We start from the raw sequence: 13,866 nt of genomic DNA, 5'->3' as shown, positions 1-13,866 counted from the left end.
CCTCATTATCTATCATAGGCCCTGGCATATATCAAGTGTCTAGTAAATGTAAGAACAATGAAGGAGTAACAGACTGGAAAATTTCAGATTTGAACTTGACTCCTCAAATTTAGATGGTGAGGATTTAGAAAGGATCCTAGGTTAGAGTGATAGTATAGTGGGTGAGGTTCTTGACTGCTCTGGATGACCTGGGTTCAATCTCCAGCACCACATATGGTGGTACCCCAATCCCAGGAGTGATTCCTTGGCACAACCAGATATGGATAGAAGGAAGGAAGGGAGGGAGGGACGAATGGAAAAAGTAGGGAGGGAGGGAGTATATATTCTTACCCCTCTAGAATCTCCAATTGCCTTAAAAGTTAGAATTGTGTCTCTATGCTGACATTTTCTAATTTAATACTTTCTGAACTCTCTCAGTACTTATCTTGCTTCTCCATTCCACCATGTATACACCAAGCAGTGGAGGACTGATCTTTCAGAATAAAATCCTCTAAGCCTCCTTCTAGATAAACCATTTAGGCTGGTGAGCTTAGATTTCCTGACCTCAGGAGCTGGACATTAAGATAAGCAGCTAGGATACAGCCTTTCTCTCTCCGTTCTCGGATGTACGCGGGAAGACAGATAAAAGGAGGCGATTTCCCAGGCCAAGTCCAGTGTGAAGTGAAAACTAGCCCCGGCTCACATCTAATTTTAGAAACAATCCAGTGTAATATTTAGCCTTACACATTTAGCAAGCCAGCAAAGTGTTCGTTTTATCAGGAACCTTTGTTCCCCACCACCACCACCACCTCCCAAAAGGGACCAGAAGAAGGAATAGCAGGAACACACAATTATTTGAAATGTGATACAATTCAAACCAGAGGCCTGTCTTCAATGACTCAAGGTCCCTGAGGAATAAACTAGTCTTTCTCAAGTAGCCCCATTTGTCTTATTTCCTAAAAAACTCATAAAGTCAAAGGACATGCTCCCTGCCTAAGTTTCTTCCTGCTCCTCTGTGAGTGGAAAATAGGAAAATACCAGGATACTTCAAAGAGCTCATAAAGTAGCCAACATTGTTCAAAACTGCACATACCATACAACTTAGTCAGTCACAAGGTCTCAGAAACTAACAGAGAGAGCCGTTGAGAAAAAACGCAGGCCGACTTCAAGGGACCCTCTGGAAGTCTCTACTACCCATCACTGTAATTTATAGTGACTAAGTGCCAGTTGTGAGCTGGCCCCATGAGGGAGACCCTCCACAGAGCGGGTAACTGGGGAACTTGGTGAAAGAGCTGCAAAGAGTTCCGAAGAGATGCTAACATCCTGTGTCCCTGTGCGGTCAAAACAACTTACTCTCCAAAAGTGGGCCACACTGTAGAGGGAGAATAATGAATGACCTCTCAAAAATATCATTGTCTGGTTTCTGAAAACATGCATATGAGAAATAAAATAGGACTTTTTGGAGATTCCTTAAGAATGGAGATTCTCAGCAATGGAAAACAAATTATCAAATGCTTTCTTTTCAGCAGGTCGACTTTAGGGGGGAGAAACTCCAAATCAATAATAGTGAGTTTTTTGTTGAAATATTGAATGTAATCAAAGTAAAGTGAAAGTAAAGTGAAATTTACAAGTTACATGCTGGGTGGGAGCTGGGGAGGTGGGGGGGAGGGGGGAGGTATACTGTGATTCTTGGTGGTGGAATATGTGCACTGGTGAAGAGATGGGTGTTCGAGCATTGTATAACTGAGATTTAAACCTGAAAGCTTTGTAACTTTCCACATGGTGAGTCAATAAAAGAATAAATTAAAAAAAAAAAAGAATGGAGATTCTTTAAGAACACAGGTGAAAGTGACTTGGCAGTGAAAGTTCAGGACTTTGAGCTAAGAGAAATATTCTAGATTAGCCAGGTGGACCCAGTCTATCACATGAGTGAAGAAAATGGCAGAAGAGTCAAGGAAGTCTGACTTGAGAAACACTTGACTCATTGTTGATGAGTCAAGTATTTATTGTCTCTGAAGAAGGGGGGGCGGGGGGCAGGAGTCCAGGATAACGACAGTCAGGGATGCTGTGACTTGCCTGTTTCAAGACAGTCAGGGATGCTGTGACTTGCCTGTTTCAACTGAAGAAAACAGATCATGGTCGGTCCTACAACTAGTGAATCCTTTGAACTAAAATTAGCAAACATTTCAAATAAAGCTATTGGAGTCTTCATCCCTAAATATTCCAATAGACTAGAGGTGTCTTAATTTTATTCTAGAAAGACTCATAATGGGGCTTGGGGGGTGATGGGAGGGAACCTGGGGACACTGGTGCTGGGAAATGTACACTGGTGGAGGGGTGTGTGTTGGAACACTGTATGACTGAAATCCAATCATGAACAGCTTTGCAATGGTCTGTCTCACAGTGATTCAATAAAAAAAGTTTTTAAAAAACATAGAAATAATAAAATTATTAAATTTTTTTAAAAAGACTCATAATGGACTTCTGACTTGCAGAATGTGATATAATCTGGGGGGGATTTGCAGTCAGTAAATCTGTGATAATGTGTTATATCATTAGAAAATGAATATTTTGGGGCTGGAGCGATAGCACAGTGAGTAGGGCATTTGTCTTTCACGCGGGTGACCCGAGTTCGATTCCCAGCATCCCATATGGTCCCCTGAGCACTGCCAGAAGTGGTTCCTGAGTGCAGAGCCAGGAGTAACCCCTGTGCATCGCCAGGTATGACCCAAAAAGAAAAAAAAAGAATAAAATGAATATTCTGTTATCCTAAATAAGACCGTCTCAAAATGGACCCCTATCTCCCACCACTAAATTGAAAAGGCTGGATGATGCTGTCTCTCACACATACTGCTCTGCTCTCCTGGCATCCTAGCTCAGTTCCAGGATGATTCCGAGCTGAAGTCATTAAAGAAAAAACCGAAAACAGGGAGAAAAGATGGATCACCTGCTCTACTATTCATTACTGTACCATACCACAGAAGAATTAAGTGGGAAGCCTGAGAGAGCTCAATAAAAGATTCACAATGAACTGGCAAAGTCCATCCAAAACACCTCATTAAGAAGGATTCCAAGAGTTAGAGACAGGTTCATGGATTGAACACTTGCACTGCCTGTGTGAAACTCTGGGTTTGATCTCTGATCTTGGAAGGGTGAAAAAAAAAACCAACTTGGAATACTGTCAGACCACAAAGAAGGATTCTAAACAGGTCAGGTACAAAGGTAGAGGTTAGGTACAAAGTCCTGATACCCTGTGAGAAAAGGAATAAGAACAGTGACATGTGTGCCAGACGTGTGTCATCACTAATTGGGAATTAAGGAACCCAGGTTCATCATTTTTGTCTCCTCCCTTTTCCTGTTCACTATCCTTGATCCTATGCTGTGGATGACCAACAGTTCACATGCCCACATCATCAACCAGAGTACAAATCAATCAAATAGAAGCTATAACTATACACAACCAAGCCGCTGCGTGTATGCAGGTTAGTCATTGAGTGTGGTTTGCTTTTAATATGCCAGCCAATTAAAATTCCGAACTGTTCCACTTCCTATCTTTTAGCCTTTTCTCCTGGATCTACACATTTCTTTCTTGAAGTTCACCCGCCACATTCCTAGCAAGTTGGAAGGGTACTAGAGTCCCCAGTAATGCCTTTAGTCCAGTGGCTATGAAACTCTCATTCACAGTCCCCAAGGTTATTCTGCAAATAGGTTTCAGAGACAAGATCTGAAAGCAGATCGCTTACAAGCCAATGAAGTTTAAAACACAGACCCTGTCGATAGACTTTCTGGGTTCAAACTGATTTTGCTATTCACATTGTCTGTGATCATAGGTGAATTACTCACTCTTAACTAGGCCTCAGTTTCTTGTAAACTATAAAATGAGTGTACCTCCGAGGAATGTGGTAAAGACTAAATGACTTAATATACGTAAAATCCTTAGATTAATACCTGGTTCCATGGATGAATTTAGAGGGTACTGAGAATACTAAGGCTAGTGGATAAAAAACTGTCCAATGTCACTCACAAGTGGTAAACAGAGAAAATAAAAAATGTACCAAATAGAAAAGAAACAAATTTTAGACTAGAAAGTCAAAATAATGATTACAAAAAGGGAAGGGGAGCTTCTACCCCCAAAGTCAGGCCTGCTGAAAAGGAAGCATTTGATAATTTGTTTTCCATTGCTGAGAATGAAGAGATATGAGGTCGAGTGGCTGCAATAGCGGCCGCGTGGTTTTGTATTTCTGTATTTTAGAATTTTAGTAACTAAGTCCAGAGAGATTTCTGCCAGAAATTGCATCACTAATAGTGAGTTTTTTGTTGAAATATTGAATGTAATCAAAGTAAATTGAAAGTAAAGTGAAATGTATCAGCTACACAGACGGGGTGGGGAGCTGGAGGGGTGGGGGGGTGGGGAGGAGGTATACTGTGATTCTTGGTGGTGGAATATGTGCACTGGTGAAGGGATGGGTGTTCGAGCATTGTATAACTGAGACTTAAACCTGAAAGCTTTGTAACTTTCCACATGGTGATTCAATAAATAAATAAATAAAAATAATTTTAATAAAGGGAAGGGGAAAAGAGGGGTAAATTGGAATTTAAAAAATTAATGATATGATGAATTGTGATGAACTTCTTGAGTAAACTCTAACTATAAACCAATGTATATGGATAAGACTTTTAATGATGTAAAACTAAAACCACTAGAATGTACAATGCAAATTTCACTTCCACCTCTTTTTAAAAGAATAATATCTCATTTCTGTACTCCATAACTGCCAATTATGATGACTTTCATAGAATTCAGCTGACCGGGTCAGTCAGGGTGAGGGCTCAAAATGCATCATTTTGATAGTACGGTCAATGTTAACAGTATAAGGCCAATTAAAATCGACTCTCTTGGAGTTACTTCCTTGGTGGAGTTACTCCTTGGAGATATTTCCTTTTTCATACTTCAACTGGTGGAGAAGAAACAGAAACATGTAAAGCAGAATCAGAGTACATGTGGGAAAGCATCTGCATCTGTGATGTCTCTTTGTCCCCTCTGGGTCCAACGTGTGACCCAATCACGAGTTCCCCCCCTCCTTACTCTTGTCTCAAACACCTCACCACTGCCCCAATTTTCAGGCTGTGCAGCAGGGGCAGAATCCACAGGCCATGGATGAAATGAAGTCAACAGGAGTCCTCGTTTCTGACAGCTGCCGGCTTAGCTTGGTAAGATTTAGAGACACTGGCATGGTCATAACCCCAGGGCACAGGAAACAGGAGGTCCCGGCCAGAAAGGAGAAGGACCTCTCCTTGTTTATTTCAGTTGTTAGACAGGAGGTCCCAAAGCCCACCCGAAGTGCCCCTGTGACCCGCTCACTCACCCACAGCCCCCATCTGTTCCACACCCCGGTCCTCATTTTGCAGGTGGGGAGCGGCAGGCCAGAGAGGGAATGCCTCACGCAGGTAACGCCAAGCTCTCCTGACTTCCAGAGAACCATTCTCCCCACTGCCACCCCACCCCAAGGCACCCGCGCCCAGTCCCTTCAGCACAACCAAGGCCCGGGGACTCTCTGACTCCTGTGTGACTGACGGACGCCCTAGCGGGGTCTTGGGCAGAGACCCAAGTGCCCACGGAAGGACAGACAGGAAGGAATCCAGTAGAACCGCCTGGCCACAAGATCAAAGGAACCACCTCGGAGTGCTAGGCAGGTTTTCACGGCCTCCACCTCCCAATCTCTCGCTCAGTCAACATAAGGTGAGCACCAGTTTGCCAGGCCCGGTGCCAAACGGAGTTTTCCCAGGTATCGGGACCATCTCTATCCTCAATAAGTAGCTGGGCTGGAGAGGGCAAGGAGGGGGGGGGGCGTAGGAAGGACAACAAAGTCCTAAGTGAAGAGACAGAAGGAAGAGGCCACTTGGTAAGGGTAGACTTCTGCCCAAGATATTTTATACTCCCCCGCTTTCTCGTCTGATTTACGCACACAGAATATTTCCCCCTTTCACGAGTTCGAAGGCTCAGAGGCGGGAGGGTAAAAAGGCCAGAGGGACCCGCCAGCCCCGACTGCGTTCCCCAACCGTGTGCTTTTTGGAAAAGGGGGAAAGATGCGGCCCAGACCCCCCGCGGCTGAGCGGCGCCGGGGTCGGGACGGCAGGGTCCGGGCGGGCCCACCGCAGGGTCCAGGCGCGGCTCCCGGGCGCAGGACCGGTCCCCCAGACGGCAGGAACTGGGTGCCCGGGATCCCGCGGGGGGCCGGGGCTTCGGGGCTGAAAGAGGACACGGGAAGGCGGGAGTTCTGGAGAGAGGAACGCGGGAGGGGGGACTCCAAGGGAAGAGTTCGGGGCACGGGTTAAGGGGCCGCCCCCCGCCCCTTGGCCCGCGCTGCCCCCCACTCACCCGGGCTCCGGCGCTGCGCGCTCCGCTCCGAAAGGGACGGCACCGGGTCCGGCCCCGACAGTGAGCGCGACCCGGGGCGGCCACCGCGCGCCGCCGCTCCGAAGGGCCGCCCCGAGCCCGCCTCCCGCGCCCGGCCCGCGGGCTCCGCCCCGGCTGCCCCCGCAGGGATGGGGCCCCGGCTCCGCCCGCCCCGGGCACGAGGCTGCAACGGAGGACGCAGACCTCCACGACTCTTCCTAGCTGCCGTCTACACTAGGAAGTTCTGGGTTTGCAGGGAGTAACTCCTACTCCGAGTTTCTGCTTTGCAGTGGAAGGGGATTGGGGGTGGGGGGGACGGTAAGCTAGAACTGGAAACTAGAATTCTTTTTCGCTTGCTTGCCTCTGATTTTTGGTTTCAGTCCACCCCCCACCCCCCCACCCCCCCGGGGTACTCAGGGGCTGCTCCCGACCGTGGGTGCTGAGGACACCATCTCTTGGGGCGCCAGGAGCGTAGCTTTCTTTTCTTCTTTTTTCTTTTTCTTTTTTTTTTTGGGGGGGGGGTGGGGGTGGGCAGTGGGGAAGTTGTGGCTTTTTTATTTTCAGACTCAGTGATTTTCAAAACTGCTAATGATGGGCTTTGATGAATAAAACATCCCTGCCCCACACCCTCCACCGTCTTAACCACTTAGTTCCACTTACCCTAGAGCCCCCCTCACCCTAGCCTCCCCTCTCCCACCCAACTAGCTTCCTACCAAAAACCAGTTCTCTGAATCTGTTGCCTTTCAGAGTATAGATATATATATATTTTTTTTTTGCCGGGAGAGGTGTGGGGGGGGAGTTTGGGGGTGGAGGAGAGGAGGGATCCAACCCAGTCAGCTGAGTAGAAGGCGAGCACCCTAGTTGCTGTATCGCTACTACTCCTGCACAAGAATTCTTAACCAGAAGTGCCATCCCATTATCTCCCCAGCTTTGTGATGAGTATTAATTTAGAGGACCAGAGTAAATCAAGCTGACTTATAACCGTAACTCAACCTCTGAGCTTCCTGTTTACTTTTTGTAGAACAGTAAAACGGTCCCATCCAAGGAGATACAAGGCCTACATCTGAGAGCTTCCCAGGCCTCCTCTGCTCCTAGCCTGGCTTCCCCAAAGCACAAGGCCAACTCTGCAACTTCCCCACCCTCCAAGGAAATGGAGGCACCCATAATTAATTTCTTTAAGAATCTGTTAGCAACACAGAGTCTCTTGCCCTGGCGCCTGGCTGTCTTCACCGGGGGCCCCTCGGAGGGGGTGGGTTGAGTTTCCCTCCCCGCCCTGAGCAGAGACCCCGAAGCCAAAGATCTCCGGAACCCAGCCACGGCCGTGCTCAAGGTCCCTTACCACACATCCAGAGGAGCCTCACGCATGAAGGAACCGACAGAGGAACCCAGGTGTGCAGGACTCGGGGCTGAGATCTCCAAGCCTGCTTAGATCGGGACTAGGCCTCTTCCACCCAGATCCCCCATTTTCCAGTAGCTAGGCAGTCACACCCAGAGACTGCCCCAGGTGCTGTGTAATCCCATCAACGGCCAACATCCAGAGACTATAAAGCCAAGCTCCTGGAAGCGACATCTTATAGGTTAGTTCTCCCTCTTAGAGAACCTGGCAAGCTACCAAGAGTTTCCTGCCCACATGGGAGAGTCTGGCAAGCTCCCCATGGCGTATTCATATGCCAAAGCCAGTAACAATGATGGGTCTCATTCCCCTGACCCTGAAAGAGCCTCCAATGCAGCACCATTGGGAAGGTCGAGTAAAGAGAGTCTTCTAAAATCTCAGGGCTAGAACGAATGGAGACGTTACTGAGACTGCTCGAGAAATTCGACGATCAATGGGATGATGATGATGACGATGAAGAATCTGTTAGTATTCTAGCTCTGGTTTTGTTGTAAGGATTGGACTACTGTAAGACCACGCATGTGTCCCCAGACCTTGTTTCTTCCCTAGGCCAAGACTTGTAAATGCTGGTGACAAGGCAAGTCTTGTGACAGAGGTGACTAGGCATCTACTTCACTCATGTGGAGCCAGGCAGCACTGCTAGTCTTTTTTTTTTTTTTTTTGCTTTTTGGGTCACACCCAGCAATGCACAGGGGTTACTCCTGGTTCTACACTCAGGAATTACCCCTGGCGGTGCTCAGGGGACCATATGGGATGCTGGGATTCGAACCTGGGTCAGCCTGGGTCGGCCGCGTGCAAGGCAAGCGCCCTACCCGCTATGCTATTGCTCCAGCCCAGCACTGCTAGTCTTATTGAAGATAACCACTGCCTATTTGAGTATCATCAATTGTCATAAACAGACTAAAAAAAATGCTTCTATTTAATTTTTTTTATTTCCCCATCCTTTCCCTTTGCGGTTGTTGTTGGTACAGGGACTGGAGGTCATTGGCCATCCTGACTGTGAGGATTGCACACTTTCAGTTGGAAAAGGGAACATGGCACATCAGGTTGCAGTGCTCAAGCACAAAGGGTTTCACACTTTTTGTGTATAACTTTTGCTCAAGCACAAAGGGTTTCACACTCTGTGCTCTAGTGGCTCCCTGTGGGACTTAGCAGGGTAAGGGGAGAAGGGTAGCATGCAGTGCCCGAGATCTAAGCGGATGTTCCGGCCTTTCGAGTGATCTTCCTAGTCCATGCATTGCACTTCTTCACTTCACTTTGGTGCTTGCTCACAGGCTCGGAGTTTACAAAGATGAAATGCTCTAGTTGTGGTCATCAGTGCTCACTCAGCTGTGTTGTTATGGTGAGGGTGGGAATGGCATGGGGTAGAAGCTTGTACACATTCCCTGTTGCTTGTGCACATGCTCATCAGGGATCTCATTTCCTGACTGTCCATATATAGCACTTCTTTTATGTGTTCACACATATCTGCGGCCAGAAATTGCTTGGAATACCAGGGCTCACAGACACAAGAACTGCCAAGGTTGCCATCGGGGCATGTGGAGGCACTGAGGTTTGAAGCCTTGACCTGAGCTTGCAAGGCAGCCATTCTAAGTCACTTAGCTATTTCTCTGAGTCCTCTAAAGCTTTATAAAATAAATAAAATAAGTGTAACATTGCATTACAACACTCTAATGTTTCAGGTGTATGTTGTTATAAATCAAAAAACTCTTAACTTTACCAATTATATCCTTCAACCTATAACTGATTCATCTAATTTGATAGGTCTCTTTAATGCACTTCCTCTCCCTGTCTGATAATTCTTGTCGCCTAAACATTTACTTTGTTATATTTAGTTCATTTGGGGGGCCCAGGTGGGGTGGGTTGTGTGTGTGCAGTGTTTCTCTTTTTCCCACTACATATGGACAGTTAAAAATCACATTGTAAATGTTGCGATTCCTGGCAGACATTTCTCTGGACTTAATTACTAGATACTAAAATACAGAAATCCAGAACTATGCTGCTGCTAGTGCGGCCTCCTGACTTCATATCTCTTCATTCTCAGCAATGGAAAACAAATTACCAAATACTTTCTTTTCAGCAGATTGACTTTAGGGGGGAGAAACTCCAAATCAATAATAGTGAATTTTTTTGTTTAAATATTGAATGTAATCAAAGTAAAGTGAAAGTAAAGTGAAATTTACCAGTTACACATGCGGGGTGGGGGGCTGGGGAGGTGGGGGGAAGGGGGGAGGTATATCGTGATTCTTGGTGGTGGAATATGAGCACTGGTGAAGGGATGGGTGTTTGAGTATTGTATAACTGAGACTTTAACCTGAACGCTTTGTAACTTTCCACATGGTGAATTAATAAAAGAATTTTTAAAAAATCACATTGTAAATACTCTAAAGGTCCATTCATGTTATTATAACTGGCAGAGCTTCATCCTTTAATTTTTTTCTTGTTCATTTATTTTCTCACGGTGACAGAAAACAAACTTAAGACCTCCTACGTGCAGGGAAGGTGCTCTACATATGACCAGGTCTGGTGTGAAAGTGCTTTACATGCCTGACCTGGATTCCATCATTTTATACCTCAATAGTATTCATTGTGAATATCCGCCACATCATTCAGGAGGCACTTAAATTGTCTACAGTTCTTAACTATTCAAATAATGCTGCAGAAAACATGGGAGTACTCATTATCTCTTCAAATAAGTGTGTTGTATTATTCAATCAAATACCCAGAAGTGAAAAAATATACATCTATGTAAAAATAAATAGCCAGAAGTAAGATAACTGGATAAGAAACATATCTTCTTAATTCAAAGTTCAGTTTTTCTTTAGTCATAGTTTTCTGGGAGAAAAAAAATGGTGGTGGTGGTGCAAGCTTTGCAGTAGATTTGAGAAGTCTCGAAGTCCTGCTATATTCAGTTTCCTTCCTTCCTTCCTTCCTTCCTTCCTTCCTTCCTTCCTTCCTTCCTTCCTTCCTTCCTTCCTTCCTTCCCTCTTCTTCCTCTTCCTCCTCCTCTTCTTTTTTTGTTTAATCCATGCAGTGAGAACCATCATACCTTACCCAGGCTCACATTTATTATGGTGTAGATCCCAGGACTTGCCTCCTATATTTATCTCTGAATCTGGGATAAACTTTAAGGAAATGACATCAAAATCATTTTTTAATTTTCACAGACATGAGCTCTGTATAGTAAAAATGAGACTGACGGAGACCAACGAGAGTTTCAGAAATGGCATGAGTCTCAGAAACTGTCATTCTAAATATCTGTTAATAAAAAAAAAAAATCCTAAAAACACGTACCTCGTAGTCCTCTTTTAATACAAACCTCTTAGCAGAAAAGTTAAAGAGCGAAAAAATAGTTAAAGATAGAAATTTTAAGATTGGGGGTCAGAGAGATAGTACAGTGTGCAAGACGCTCGCCCCAAGTTCAATGCCCAGCACCCCATATGGCCCCCCAGTCCACCAGGAGTGAGCCCTGAGCACACAGCACAGCGGGGGTGGCCAAAAATATTTTTAGTCCCTCATTAGTGGAAGGGAATAGGGAATTCCTTTGGGTGAAGTTGGAATTCTAGTATAATGCTTTGTGAACGTGGCTGATCTCTGAGAAAATGCTGAGGTCACAGATGGCAGCCAGCTTCAGTAAGGCTTATTCAGCTTTTGCCGCTTTTCTCTTTCATTGTGAGTTCTTTTGACACCCAAAAAGCAAGGGGAAGCATACAACCTAACATCTTATGTAACAGCTAGGCTAATTTTGCCAACAGGGCTGTGGAAGGAAAGAATAGTGGATGCTCTGTTGCAGTGAGACAGTGTGGTGTTTTGGGGAGGTTGGGGAGGGGTGCTTGCATCAGCCTGTGCAATGTCGTTTGCATTGTTGCCAATAGCCAATTTCAGCAATAAGTTTTTGTTACAGAAAAACGCAGGGTACAACTCACATTTAGCTCCGTTTTGTTTTGTTTTGTTTTGTTTTGTTTTGTTTTGTTTTGTTTTGTTTTGTGCTACATCCATCTGTGTTCAGGGATTACTCCTGGTTCTGTCTTCAGGAATTCCTGCTGGCAGTCTTCAGGGGATCCTATGCAATGCCAAGGATCAAAAACATGTCAGCCGTTGGCAAGGCTTACCTTACCACTCTACTATCTCTCCACTCCCTAGCTACCTTTCGATTACAAGTTTTCCAAAGGGATATCCATCAAGAGAACAAATAAGTAAGTCGTGTTTCCTAATTGTGAGGAAAACTAGAATTTTGTAAGTTGGCTTCAATCAAAACACTGGCTACAAGATCTTTTTTTTTTTAGCTTTTTGGGTCACACCTGGCGATGCACAGGGGTTACTCCTGGTTTTGCACTCAGGAATTACTCCTAGCGGTGCTCATGGGACCATATGGGATGCTGGGATTTGAACCTGGGTTGGCCACGTGCAAGGCAAACCGTCCCACTCGCTGTGCTATCGCTCCAGCCCCTGGCTACAAGATCTTATATTGTGGCACAATCCATATCAATTCCATGTGTAAATCTCTTTTTGTGTGTATTTTCTTAGTCGTATCTTAAAATTTTATACATGCTCTTTTTTTAATTGTGGGAAATAATTTCATTTGCTTAGTTGGAAATCAGGAAACCAAAAGTTTTTCTGACATTCATTTGTTAAATTTCATTAAAGGCTCAGCTTCCTCAAGCATAGAAGATTCCTTCTGTCTGATATCATTATTTGAATCAAATTTGACCCGTGTTTTCCTTTATCCAAAACTATTCATTGGAAGTTTCCAACATTGGCAAGAAAGGATTTTTTTTCCTTTTTCTTTTTCTCATAATGTCAAGGATCAAGTTCAAGGTCTATAAATGAGAGGCACATGCTCTGCTATTGAGCCATACTGCTGGTCTAAATTATCTTTCTTTATTGTGCTTATAATTGGTGGGGAAGTCATTTGTAATAAATATACAAATAAATTAGCAGTGTGAAGTCATGAAAAATATATAACAAAGTTATGCTTCCGAGTGACAGAAAGGCGTTATTAATTATGGTCATAATTAATCTGAGTTTTCTAAATTATTTTCTAACATGTTACTCAGGGACATATCACTTTAAATATAATTTTTAATATCTTTAATACACTTTGGAGTATTTTTTTCTTAATTGTATTGATTCACTGTGAGATATAGTTACAAGCTTCCATGTCTGAGTTACAATCACACAACGATCAAACACCCATTCCTCCACCAGTGTACATTCCCCACCACCAATATCCCCAGCATATCCCCCACCTTTCCCACCCTTCCACTGCCTCCATGGCAGACAACATGCCCCATCACTTTGGAATATGTTAATGGTCAAATTTGTCACTTTTCCCAAGTTGTTTTTAATGTTGTGTTACTCAGAATTGCATTGTAAGTAGTGTGAGTTTTGGGGAGGGTGGGGTGCCAGGGTCCTTTTGTATGACATTCGGGAGCCAAGAGTCACCTCCAAGAAAGAAAAAAGAGATGGGAACCATGACAACTGATGGTCAATGGACAATGGATGTTTAATTCAGACTGAACAGCATATTTATAGAATATCTGAGGGGTGTTGAGGTACAGGACTGCATGTAGGTGTGACTGATCATTGACAGAGGTTATGCGTTTCACAGAGGTAATTCTTTTTTGTGGGGATTAACTCAGGGAGATGCTCTGTCTAGAGGCTTGTGCCCAGAGGCAATATTCCATCTATACGTCTATCTTCGTTCCCTTGCTGCTAGTACACATTAAACGATCATTCTAAGTTTCCTTCTTATTAATATATGCAGCTATTTTGGATAAACACAGTAACAAATATAGATTCCAAAGCATAGTTCTCTGGGCTCCGGGGACTAAGGTTAAAAGCCGGTTGGGCTTTTACTGTAAATCCCAGACTGCCAGTCCTCAGGCAGTTTTAGCTTTTCCTACTCCATGAAGTTCTGTCTTTTAAGCCGTTATGGCTTGTTTCAAGACCGTACTTGTCTACGGCCATATCACCCTGATCACACCCGATCTCGTGAAGACCTTGCTTTATGATTTCTAGACTTCCCATATCAAAGCCAGGGTAGGGGGCTGGAGTGATAGCACAGCAGGTAGGGCGTTTGCCTTGCACACGGCCA

At 44.8% G+C, this 13,866-nt stretch overlaps 1 protein-coding gene and 1 pseudogene across 1 annotated transcript in view; one reads left to right on the top strand and one right to left on the bottom strand.

Moving 5' to 3' along the window:
- Positions 1-6,485, bottom strand: part of SMIM3 (small integral membrane protein 3) — a 35,448-nt gene extending 28,963 nt beyond the window's left edge. Inside the window, exon 1 of the mRNA XM_055143030.1 lies at positions 6,359-6,485. The gene's annotated coding sequence lies outside the window, so the exon portion shown is untranslated. The remainder of the gene's footprint in view (positions 1-6,358) is intronic.
- A 1,746-nt stretch (positions 6,486-8,231) lies between these two features.
- LOC129406296 (small nucleolar RNA SNORA72) lies at positions 8,232-8,347 on the top strand (annotated as a pseudogene).
- Positions 8,348-13,866: the final 5,519 nt, after the last annotated feature.

This window comes from Sorex araneus, chromosome 6, assembly GCF_027595985.1.
Source record: "Sorex araneus isolate mSorAra2 chromosome 6, mSorAra2.pri, whole genome shotgun sequence".
Classification (NCBI taxonomy): Eukaryota; Metazoa; Chordata; class Mammalia; order Eulipotyphla; family Soricidae; genus Sorex; species Sorex araneus.
The sequence above is the reverse complement of the archived record's forward strand: the minus strand, read 5'-3'. Positions and strand labels throughout refer to the sequence as shown.